This window comes from Salmo trutta, chromosome 33, assembly GCF_901001165.1.
Source record: "Salmo trutta chromosome 33, fSalTru1.1, whole genome shotgun sequence".
NCBI classification, from domain to species: Eukaryota; Metazoa; Chordata; class Actinopteri; order Salmoniformes; family Salmonidae; genus Salmo; species Salmo trutta.
The window spans coordinates 16,255,844-16,268,096 of record NC_042989.1 but is presented as its reverse complement, the minus strand read 5'-3'; the positions used below and the strand labels follow the sequence as shown (position 1 = coordinate 16,268,096).

Sequence of the window (12,253 nt, the reverse complement as noted above, 5' to 3'; positions counted from 1 at the left end):
ATCTTTCCTCATTCAGACAGGTTCAAAATGTTGATGTCTATTGTTGCAAAGCAAAGTCTGTATGATGTCATATTGGCGAAAGTTGACTAGGCAGCCTGTCATAGTGGATAAGGTTCTTACCTTCTAATCACAATATTGACAGGTCGAGTCTCTTCGTGATCGTTTAATTTCATTAGCACAGCTAATTTGGAAATGTTCTTAGTTTCCCGAAATAAGGCTATGTTCTTGTTGCATTGAAAAGCTCGGAAATTGTTATGCAACTTTGATAATCAAGGACTGCGAGGCCTGAGAGATATTGTGTCTGATTCTGCATCGCAAGATGGAGTGATAGAGTGTCTTCGTACGTGATAAATATCACTAACTTTCATCATTCGGACAGGTTCACAATTTTGATGTCTATTGTTGCAAAGCAAAGTCTGTATGATGTCATATAGGTCCATATGATGTAGACTGCGTGGCCTAATGGATAAGGTGTCTGACTTTGAATCAGAAGATTGAGGGTTCGAGTCCTTTTTTGGTTGTTTAAATTGAATAATCACTTCATTTGGAAATGTTGAAAATTTCCTGAAATAAGGCATTGTTCTTGTTTCTTTGAAAAGCTAGGAATTTGTTATGCAACTTTAATATTCTTAAGACTTCGTGGCCTGAGAAACATTGTGTTTGATTCTGTATCACAAGATTGAAGGATCGAGTCTCTTCGTACTTGTCAAAAATCACCATCTTACCTCATTCGGACAGGTTCAAAATGTTGATGTCTATTGTTGCAAAGCAAAGTCTGTATGATGTCATATAGCAGAAACTTGAGTAGACATCCTGGAATAGTTGAAAAGGCGCTTGCCTTCTAACAACAATATTGAGGGGTCGAGTCTCTTTGTGATCGTTTAATTTCATTAGCACAGCTAATTTGGAAATGTTCGCAAATTCCCGAAATAAGGCTTTGTTCTTGTTGCATTGAAAAGCTCGGACATTGTTATGCAACTTTGATAATCAAGGACTGCGAGGCCTGAGAGATATTGTGTCTGATTCTGCATCGCAAGATGGAGTGATAGAGTGTCTTCGTACTTGTTAAATATCACTAACTTTCCTCATTCGGACAGTTTAACAATTTTGATGTCTATTGTTGCAAAGCAAAGTCTGTATGATGTCATATAGGCCCATATGATGTAGACTGCGTGGCCTAATGGATAAGGCGTCTGACTTCGAATCAGAAGATTGAGGGTTCGAGTCCCTTCGTGGTTGTTTAAATTGAATAATGACTTCATTTGGAAATGTTGAAAATTTCCTGAAATAAGGCATTGTTCTTGTTTCTTTGAAAAGCTAGGACATTGTTATGCAACTTTAATATTCTTAAGACTTCGGGGCCTGAGAAACATTGTGTTTGATTCTGTATCACAAGATTGAAGGATCAAGTCTCTTCTTTCTTGTCAAAAATCACCATCTTTCCTCATTCAGACAGGTTCAAAATGTTGATGTCTATTGTTGCAAAGCAAAGTCTGTATGATGTCATATTGGAGAAAGTTGACTAGGCAGCCTGTCATAGTGGATAAGGTTCTTACCTTCTAATCACAATATTGACAGGTCGAGTCTCTTCGTGATCGTTTAATTTCATTAGCACAGCTAATTTGGAAATGTTCTTAGTTTCCCGAAATAAGGCTTTGTTCTTGTTGCATTGAAAAGCTCGTACGTTCGAGTCCCTTCGTGGTTGTTTAAATTGAATAGCTCAGATCATTTGGAAATGTTTCAAATTTCCTGAAAAAAGGCATTGTTCTTATTTCTTTGAAAAGCTAGGACATTGTTATGCAACTTTAATAATCTTAAGACTTCGAGGCCTGAGAAACGTTGTGTTTGATTCTGTATCACAAGATTGAAGGATCGAGTCTCTTCGTACTTGTCAAAAATCACCATCTTTCCTCATTCGGACAGGTTCAAAATGTTGATGTTTATTGTTGCAAAGCAAAGTCTGTATGATGTCATATAGCAGAAACTTGAGTAGACATCCTGGAATAGTTGAAAAGGCGCTTGCCTTCTAGCAACAATATTGAGGGGTCGAGTCTCTTTGTGATCGTTTAATTTCATTAGCTCAGCTAATTTGGAAATGTTCGCAAATTCCCGAAATAAGGCTTTGTGCTTGTTGCATTGAAAAGCTTGGACATTGTTATGCAACTTTGATAATCAAGGACTGCGAGGCCTGAGAGATATTGTGTCTGATTCTGCATCGCAAGATGGAGTGATAGAGTGTCTTCGTACTTGATAAATATCACTAACTTTCCTCATTCGGACAGGTTCACAATTTTGATGTCTATTGTTGCAAAGCAAAGTCTGTATGATGTCATATAGGTCCATATGATGTAGACTGCGTGGCCTAATGGATAAGGCGTCTGACTTCGAATCAGAATATTGAGGGTTCGAGTCCCTTCGTGGTTGTTTAAATTGAATAGTTCAATTCATTTGGAAATGAAAAGTTAAGACATTGTTATGCAACTTTAATAATCTTAAGACTTCGAGGCCTGAGAAACATTGTGTTTGATTCTGTATCACAAGATTGAAGGATCAAGTCTCTTCTTTCTTGTCAAAAATCACCATCTTTCCTCATTCAGACAGGTTCAAAATGTTGATGTCTATTGTTGCAAAGCAAAGTCTGTATGATGTCATATTGGCGAAAGTTGACTAGGCAGCCTGTCATAGTGGATAAGGTTCTTACCTTCTAATCACAATATTGACAGGTCGAGTCTCTTCGTGATCGTTTAATTTCATTAGCACAGCTAATTTGGAAATGTTCTTAGTTTCCCGAAATAAGGCTATGTTCTTGTTGCATTGAAAAGCTCGGAAATTGTTATGCAACTTTGATAATCAAGGACTGCGAGGCCTGAGAGATATTGTGTCTGATTCTGCATCGCAAGATGGAGTGATAGAGTGTCTTCGTACGTGATAAATATCACTAACTTTCATCATTCGGACAGGTTCACAATTTTGATGTCTATTGTTGCAAAGCAAAGTCTGTATGATGTCATATAGGTCCATATGATGTAGACTGCGTGGCCTAATGGATAAGGTGTCTGACTTTGAATCAGAAGATTGAGGGTTCGAGTCCTTTTTTGGTTGTTTAAATTGAATAATCACTTCATTTGGAAATGTTGAAAATTTCCTGAAATAAGGCATTGTTCTTGTTTCTTTGAAAAGCTAGGAATTTGTTATGCAACTTTAATATTCTTAAGACTTCGTGGCCTGAGAAACATTGTGTTTGATTCTGTATCACAAGATTGAAGGATCGAGTCTCTTCGTACTTGTCAAAAATCACCATCTTACCTCATTCGGACAGGTTCAAAATGTTGATGTCTATTGTTGCAAAGCAAAGTCTCTATGATGTCATATAGCAGAAACTTGAGTAGACATCCTGGAATAGTTGAAAAGGCGCTTGCCTTCTAACAACAATATTGAGGGGTCGAGTCTCTTTGTGATCGTTTAATTTCATTAGCACAGCTAATTTGGAAATGTTCGCAAATTCCCGAAATAAGGCTTTGTTCTTGTTGCATTGAAAAGCTCGGACATTGTTATGCAACTTTGATAATCAAGGACTGCGAGGCCTGAGAGATATTGTGTCTGATTCTGCATCGCAAGATGGAGTGATAGAGTGTCTTCGTACTTGATAAATATCACTAACTTTCCTCATTCGGACAGGTTCACAATTTTGATGTCTATTGTTGCAAAGCAAAGTCTGTATGATGTCATATAGGTCCATATGATGTAGACTGCGTGGCCTAATGGATAAGGTGTCTGACTTCGAATCAGAAGATTGAGGGTTCGAGTCCCTTTGTGGTTGTTTAAATTGAAAAATCACTTCATTTGGAAATGTTGAAAATTTCCTGAAATAAGGCATTGTTCTTGTTTCTTTGAAAAGCTAGGAATTTGTTATGCAACTTTAATATTCTTAAGACTTCGTGGCCTGAGAAACATTGTGTTTGATTCTGTATCACAAGATTGAAGGATCGAGTCTCTTCGTACTTGTCAAAAATCACCATCTTTCCTCATTCGGACAGGTTCAAAATGTTGATGTCTATTGTTGCAAAGCAAAGTCTGTATGATGTCATATTGGAGAAACTTGAGTAGACAGCCTGTCATAGTGGATAAGGTGCTTACCTTCTAATCACAATATTGACGGGTCGAGTCTCTTTGTGATCGTTTAATTTCATTAGCACAGCTAATTTGGAAATGTTCTTAGTTTCCCGAAATAAGGCTTTGTTCTTGTTGCATTGAAAACCTCGGACGTTCGAGTCCCTTCGTGGTTGTTTAAATTGAATAGCTAAATTCATTTGGAAATGTTAAAAATTTCCTGAAAAAAGGCATTGTTCTTGTTTCTTTGAAAAGCTAGGACATTGTTATGCAACTTTAATAATCTTAAGACTTCGAGGCCTGAGAAACATTGTGTTTGATTCTGAATCACAAGATTGAAGGATCGAGTCTCTTCGTACTTGTCAAAAATCACCAACTTTCCTCATTCGGACAGGTTCAAAATGTTGATGTCTATTGTTGGAAAGCAAAGTCTGTATGATGTCATATTGGAGAAACTTGAGTAGACAGCCTGTCATAGTTGATAAGGCGCTTACATTCTAATTACAATATTGACGGGTCGAGTCTCTTCGTGATTGTTTAATTTCATTAGCACAGCTAATTTGGAAATGTTCTTAGTTTCCCGAAATAAGGCTTTGTTCTTGTTGCATTGAAAAGCTCGGACGTTCGAGTCCCTTCGTGGTTGTTTAAATTGAATAGCTCAGATCATTTGGAAATGTTTCAAATTTCCTGAAAAAAGGCATTGTTCTTGTTTCTTTGAAAAGCTTGGACATTGTTATGCAACTTTAATAATCTTAAGACTTCGAGGCCTGAGAAACATTGTGTTTGATTCTGTATCACAAGATTGAAGGATCGAGTCTCTTCGTACTTGTCAAAAATCACCATCTTTCCTCATTCGGACAGGTTCAAAATGTTGATGTCTATTGTTGGAAAGCAAAGTCTGTATGATGTCATATAGCAGAAACTTGAGTAGACATCCTGGAATAGTTGAAAAGGCGCTTGCCTTCTAACCACAATATTGAGGGGTCGAGTCTCTTTGTGATCGTTTAATTTCATTAGCTCAGCTAATTTGGAAATGTTCGCAATTTCCCGAAATAAGGCTTTGTTCTTGTTGCATTGAAAAGCTCGGACATTGTTATGCAACTTTGATAATCAAGGACTGCGAGGCCTGAGAGATATTGTGTCTGATTCTGCATCGCAAGATGGAGTGATAGAGTGTCTTCGTACTTGTTAAATATCACTAACTTTCCTCATTTGGACAGGTTCACAATTTTGATGTCTATTGTTGCAAAGCAAAGTCTGTATGATGTCATATAGGTCCATATGATGTAGACTGTGTGGCGTAATGTATAAGGCGTCTGACTTCGAGTCAGAAGATTGAGGGTTTGAGTCCCTTTGTGGTTGTTTAAATTGAATAGCTCAATTTATTTGGAAATGAAAAGCTAGGACATTGTTATGCAACTTTAATAATCTTAAGACTTTGAGGCCTGAGAAACATTGTGTTTGATTCTGTATCACAAGATTGAAGGATCGAGTCTCTTCTTTCTTGTCAAAAATCACCATCTTTCCTCATTCAGACAGGTTCACAATTTTGATGTCTATTGTTGCAAAGCAAAGTCTGTATGATGTCATATAGCTGTATATAAAGCAGACTGCGTGGCCTAATGGATAAGGCGTCTGACTTCGAATCAGAAGATTGAGGGTTGGAATCCCTTCATGGTTGTTTAAATTGAATAGATCACTTCATTTGGAAATGTAGAAAATTTCCTGAAACAAGACATTGTTCTTGTTTCTTTGAAAAGCTAGGACATTGTTATGCAACTTTAATAATCTTAAGACTTCGAGGCCTGAGAAACATTGTGTTTGATTCTGTATCACAAGATTGAAGGATCGAGTCTCTTCGTACTTGTCAAAAATCACCATCTTTCCTCATTCGGACAGGTTCAAAATGTTGATGTCTATTGTTGCAAAGCAAAGTCTGTATGATGTCATATTGGAGAAACTTGACTAGACAGCCTGTCATAGTGGATAAGGTGCTTACCTTCTAATCACAATATTGACGGGTCGAGTCTCTTCGTGATCGTTTAATTTCATTAGCACAGCTAATTTGGAAATGTTCTTAGTTTCCCGAAATAAGGCTTTGTTCTTGTTGCATTGAAAAGCTCGGACGTTCAACTCCCTTCGTGGTTGTTTAAATTGAATAGCTCAGATCATTTGGAAATGTTTCAAATTTCCTGAAAAAAGGCATTGTTCTTGTTTCTTTGAAAAGCTAGGACATTGTTATGCAACTTTAATAATCAAGGACTGCGAGGCCTGAGAGATATTGTTTCTGATTCTGCATCGCAAGATGGAGTGATAGAGTGTCTTCGTACTTGTTAAATATCACTAGCTTTCCTCATTCAGACAGGTTCACAATTTTGATGTCTATTGTTGCAAAGCAAAGTCTGTATGATGTAATATAGTTATGTATGAAGCAGACTGCGTGGCCTAATGGATAAGGCGTCTACCTTTGAATCAGAAGATTGAGGGTTCGAGTCCCTTTGTGGCTGTTTAAATTGAATAGCTCAATTCATTTGGTAATGTTTCAAATTTCCTGAAATAAAGCATTGTTCTTGTTTCTTTGAAAAGCTAGGACATTGTTATGCAACTTTAATATTCTTAAGACTTTGAGGCCTGAGAAACATTGTGGTTGATTCTGTATCACAAGATTGAAGGATCGAGTCTCTTCGTACTTGTCAAAAATCACCATCTTTCCTCATTCGGACAGGTTCAAAATGTTGATGTCTATTGTTGCAAAGCAAAGTCTGTATGATGTCATATAGCAGAAACTTGAGTAGACATCCTGGAATAGTTGAAAAGGCGCTTGCCTTCTAACAACAATATTGAGAGGTCGAGTCTCTTTGTGATCGTTTAATTTCATTAGCTCAGCTAATTTGGAAATGTTCGCAAATTCCCGAAATAAGGCTTTGTTCTTGTTGCATTGAAAAGCTTGGACATTGTTATGCAACTTTGATAATCAAGGACTGCGAGGCCTGAGAGATATTGTGTCTGATTCTGCATCGCAAGATGGAGTGATAGAGTGTCTTCGTACTTGATAAATATCACTAACTTTCCTCATTCGGACAGGTTCACAATTTTGATGTCTATTGTTGCAAAGCAAAGTCTGTATGATGTCATATAGGTCCATATGATGTAGACTTCGTGGCCTAATGGATAAGGCGTCTGGCTTCGAATCAGAAAATTGAGGGTTAGAGTCCCTTCGTGGTTGTTTAAATTGAATAGCTCAATTCATTTGGAAATGTTGAAAATTTCCTGAAATAAGGCGTTGTTCTTGTTTCTTTGAAAAGCTAGGACATTGTTATGCAACTTTAATATTCTTAAGACTTCGAGGCCTGAGAAACATTGTGTTTGATTCTGTATCACAAGATTGAAGGATCGAGTCTCTTCGTAGTTGTCAAAAATCACCAACTTTCCTCATTCGGACAGGTTCAAAATGTTGATGTCTATTGTTGGAAAGCAAAGTCTGTATGATGTCATATTGGAGAAACTTGAGTAGACAGCCTGTCATAGTGGATAAGGTGCTTACATTCTAATTACAATATTGACGGGTCGAGTCTCTTCGTGATTGTTTAATTTCATTAGCACAGCTAATTTGGAAATGTTCTTAGTTTCCCGAAATAAGGCTTTGTTCTTGTTGCATTGAAAAGCTCGGACGTTCGAGTCCCTTCGTGGTTGTTTAAATTGAATAGCTCAGATCATTTGGAAATGTTTCAAATTTCCTGAAAAAAGGCATTGTTCTTGTTTCTTTGAAAAGCTAGGACATTGTTATGCAACTTTAATAATCTTAAGACTTCGAGGCCTGAGAAACATTGTGTTTGATTCTGTATCACAAGATTGAAGGATCGAGTCTCTTCGTACTTGTCAAAAATCACCATCTTTCCTCATTCGGACAGGTTCAAAATGTTGATGTCTATTGTTGCAAAGCAAAGTCTGTATGATGTCATATAGCAGAAACTTGAGTAGACATCCTGGAATAGTTGAAAAGGCGCTTGACTTCTAACTACAATATTGAGGGGTCGAGTCTCTTTGTGATCGTTTAATTTCATTAGCTCAGCTAATTTGGAAATGTTCGCAAATTCCCGAAATAAGGCTTTGTTCTTGTTGCATTGAAAAGCTTGGACATTGTTATGCAACTTTGATAATCAAGGACTGCGAGGCCTGAGAGATATTGTGTCTGATTCTGCATCGCAAGATGGAATGAAAAAGTGTCTTCGTACTTGTTAAATATCGCTAGCTTTCCTCATTCAGACAGGTTCACAATTTTGATGTCTATTGTTGCAAAGCAAAGTCTGTATGATGTCATATAGCTGTATATAAAGCAGACTGCGTGGCCTAATGGATAAGGCGTCTGACTTCGAATCAGAAGATTGAGGGTTGGAATCCCTTCATGGTTGTTTAAATTGAATAGATCACTTCATTTGGAAATGTAGAAAATTTCCTGAAACAAGACATTGTTCTTGTTTCTTTGAAAAGCTAGGACATTGTTATGCAACTTTAATAATCTTAAGACTTCGAGGCCTGAGAAACATTGTGTTTGATTCTGTATCACAAGATTGAAGGATCGAGTCTCTTCGTACTTGTCAAAAATCACCATCTTTCCTCATTCGGACAGGTTCAAAATGTTGATGTCTATTGTTGCAAAGCAAAGTCTGTATGATGTCATATTGGAGAAACTTGACTAGACAGCCTGTCATAGTGGATAAGGTGCTTACCTTCTAATCACAATATTGACGGGTCGAGTCTCTTCGTGATCGTTTAATTTCATTAGCACAGCTAATTTGGAAATGTTCTTAGTTTCCCGAAATAAGGCTTTGTTCTTGTTGCATTGAAAAGCTCGGACGTTCAACTCCCTTCGTGGTTGTTTAAATTGAATAGCTCAGATCATTTGGAAATGTTTCAAATTTCCTGAAAAAAGGCATTGTTCTTGTTTCTTTGAAAAGCTAGGACATTGTTATGCAACTTTAATAATCAAGGACTGCGAGGCCTGAGAGATATTGTTTCTGATTCTGCATCGCAAGATGGAGTGATAGAGTGTCTTCGTACTTGTTAAATATCACTAGCTTTCCTCATTCAGACAGGTTCACAATTTTGATGTCTATTGTTGCAAAGCAAAGTCTGTATGATGTAATATAGTTATGTATGAAGCAGACTGCGTGGCCTAATGGATAAGGCGTCTACCTTTGAATCAGAAGATTGAGGGTTCGAGTCCCTTTGTGGCTGTTTAAATTGAATAGCTCAATTCATTTGGTAATGTTTCAAATTTCCTGAAATAAAGCATTGTTCTTGTTTCTTTGAAAAGCTAGGACATTGTTATGCAACTTTAATATTCTTAAGACTTTGAGGCCTGAGAAACATTGTGGTTGATTCTGTATCACAAGATTGAAGGATCGAGTCTCTTCGTACTTGTCAAAAATCACCATCTTTCCTCATTCGGACAGGTTCAAAATGTTGATGTCTATTGTTGCAAAGCAAAGTCTGTATGATGTCATATAGCAGAAACTTGAGTAGACATCCTGGAATAGTTGAAACGGCGCTTGACTTCTAACCACAATATTGAGGGGTTGAGTCTCTTTGTGATCGTTTAATTTCATTAGCTCAGCTAATTTGGAAATGTTCGCAAATTCCCGAAATAAGGCTTTGTTCTTGTTGCATTGAAAAGCTTGGACATTGTTATGCAACTTTGATAATCAAGGACTGCGAGGCCTGAGAGATATTGTGTCTGATTCTACATCTCAAGATGGAGTGATAGAGTGTCTTCGTACTTGTTAAATATCACTAGCTTTCCTCATTCAGACAGGTTCACAATTTTGATGTCTATTGTTGCAAAGCAAAGTCTGTATGATGTCATATAGTTCTATATAAAGCAGACAGCGTGGCCTAATGGATAAGGCGTCTGACTTCGAATCAGAAGATTGAGGGTTGGAGTCCCTTCGTGGTTGTTTAAATTGAATAGCTCAATTCATTTGGAAATGAAAAGCTAGGACATTGTTATGCAACTTTAATAATCTTAAGACTTCGAGGCCTGAGAAACATTGTGTTTGATTCTGTATCACAAGATTGAAGGATCGAGTCTCTTCGTACTTGTCAAAAATCACCATCTTTCCTCATTCGGACAGGTTCAAAATGTTGATGTCTATTGTTGCAAAGCAAAGTCTGTATGATGTCATATTGGAGAAACTTGACTAGACAGCCTGTCATAGTGGATAAGGTGCTTACCTTCTAACCACAATATTGACGGGTCGAGTCTCTTCGTGATCGTTTAATTTCATTAGCACAGCTAATTTGGAAATGTTCTTAGTTTCCCGAAATAAGGCTTTGTTCTTGTTGCATTGAAAAGCTCGGACGTTCAACTCCCTTCGTGGTTGTTTAAATTGAATAGCTCAGATCATTTGGAAATGTTTCAAATTTCCTGAAAAAAGGCATTGTTCTTGTTTCTTTGAAAAGCTAGGACATTGTTATGCAACTTTAATAATCTTAAGACTTCGAGGCCTGAGAAACATTGTGTTTGATTCTGTATCACAAGATTGAAGGATCGAGTCTCTTTGTACTTGTCAAAAATCACCATCTTTCCTCATTCGGACAGGTTCAAAATGTTGATGTCTATTGTTGCAAAGCAAAGTCTGTATGAAGTCATATTGGAGAAACTTGACTAGACAGCCTTTCATAGTCGATAAGGTGCTTACCTTCTAATCACAATATTGACGGGTCGAGTCTCTTCGTGATCGTTTAATTTCATTAGCACAGCTAATTTGGAAATGTTCTTAGTTTTCGAAATAAGGCTTTGTTCTTGTTGCATTGAAAAGCTCGGACATTGTTATTCAACTTTAATAATCAAGGACTGCGAGGCCTGAGAGATATTGTTTCTGATTCTGCATCGCAAGATGGAGTGATAGAGTGTCTTCGTACTTGTTAAATATCACTAGCTGTCCTCATTCACACAGGTTCACAATTTTGATGTCTATTGTTGCAAAGCAAAGTCTGTATGATGTCATATAGGAAAAACTTGAATAGACAGCCTGGCATAGATGAGAAGGCCCTTGACTTCTAACCACAATATTGAGTGGTCAAGTCTCTTTGTGATTGTTTAATTTCATTAGCTCAGCTAATTTGGAAATGTTGTGTTTTCCGAAATAAGGCTTTATTCTTGTTGCATTGAAAAGCTTGGACATTGTTATTCAACTTTAATAATCAAGGACTGCGAGGCCTGACAGATATTGTGTCTGATTCTGCATCGCAAGATGGAGTGATAGAGTGTCTTCGTACTTGTTAAATATCACTAGCTTTCCTCATTCGGACAGGTTCACAATTTTGATGTCTATTGTTGCAAGCAAAGTCTGTATGATGTCATATAGGTCTATATGACGTAGACTACGTGTCCTAATGGATAAGGCGTCTGACTTCGAATCAGGAGCTTGAGAGTTGGAGTACTTTCATGGTTGTTTAAATTGAATATCTCAGATCATTTAGAAATGTTTGCAAATTCCCGAAATAAGGCATTGTTCTTGTTTCTTTGAAAAGCTTGGACATTGTTATGCAACTTTAATATTCTTAATGCTTCGAGGCCTGAGAAACATTGTGTTTGATTCTGTATCACAAGATTGAAGGATAGTGACTCTTCCTACTTGTCAAAAATCACTATCTTTCCTCATTCGGACAGGTTCACAATTTTGATGTCTATTGTTGCAAAGCAAAGTCTGTATGATGTCATAGAGAAGTAAATTGAGTAGACAGCGTGGCATAGTGGATAAGACGTCTGAAATCTAATCACATTATTGAGTGGTAGAGTCTCTTCGTTATTGTTTAATTTCATTAGCTCCGCTAATTTGGAAATATTCGCAATATCCCAAAATAAGGCTTTGTTCTTGTTGCTTTGAAAAGCAAGGACATTGTTATTCAACCTTAATAATCAAAGACTGCATGGGCTTAGAAATATTGTGTCTGATTCTGCATCGCAAGATGGAGTGATAGAGTATCTTTGTACTTGTCAAATATCCCTAGCTTTCCTCATTCGGACAGGTTCACAATTTTGACGTCTATTGTTGCAAAGCAAAGTCTGTATGATGTCATATAGCAGAAACTTGAGTAGACAGCCTGGCATAGTTGATAAGGCGCCTGACTTCTAATC

At 37.3% G+C, this 12,253-nt stretch overlaps 6 non-coding genes across 6 annotated transcripts; all 6 read left to right on the top strand.

Annotated features, from left to right (window-relative positions):
- Positions 1 to 1,166: 1,166 nt before the first annotated feature.
- Positions 1,167 to 1,239, top strand: trnar-ucg (transfer RNA arginine (anticodon UCG)). The gene has a single exon. It is a non-coding gene; the product is annotated as a tRNA-Arg (tRNA).
- A 1,112-nt stretch (positions 1,240 to 2,351) lies between these two features.
- On the top strand, positions 2,352 to 2,424 carry trnar-ucg (transfer RNA arginine (anticodon UCG)). The gene has a single exon. It is a non-coding gene; the product is annotated as a tRNA-Arg (tRNA).
- Positions 2,425 to 3,747: 1,323 nt separating this feature from the next.
- Positions 3,748 to 3,820, top strand: trnar-ucg (transfer RNA arginine (anticodon UCG)). The gene has a single exon. It is a non-coding gene; the product is annotated as a tRNA-Arg (tRNA).
- A 1,898-nt stretch (positions 3,821 to 5,718) lies between these two features.
- On the top strand, positions 5,719 to 5,791 carry trnar-ucg (transfer RNA arginine (anticodon UCG)). Its single transcript has one exon. It is a non-coding gene; the product is annotated as a tRNA-Arg (tRNA).
- Positions 5,792 to 8,449: 2,658 nt separating this feature from the next.
- On the top strand, positions 8,450 to 8,522 carry trnar-ucg (transfer RNA arginine (anticodon UCG)). The gene has a single exon. It is a non-coding gene; the product is annotated as a tRNA-Arg (tRNA).
- Positions 8,523 to 9,994: 1,472 nt separating this feature from the next.
- trnar-ucg (transfer RNA arginine (anticodon UCG)) lies at positions 9,995 to 10,067 on the top strand. Its single transcript has one exon. It is a non-coding gene; the product is annotated as a tRNA-Arg (tRNA).
- The last annotated feature ends 2,186 nt before the right edge of the window (positions 10,068 to 12,253 follow it).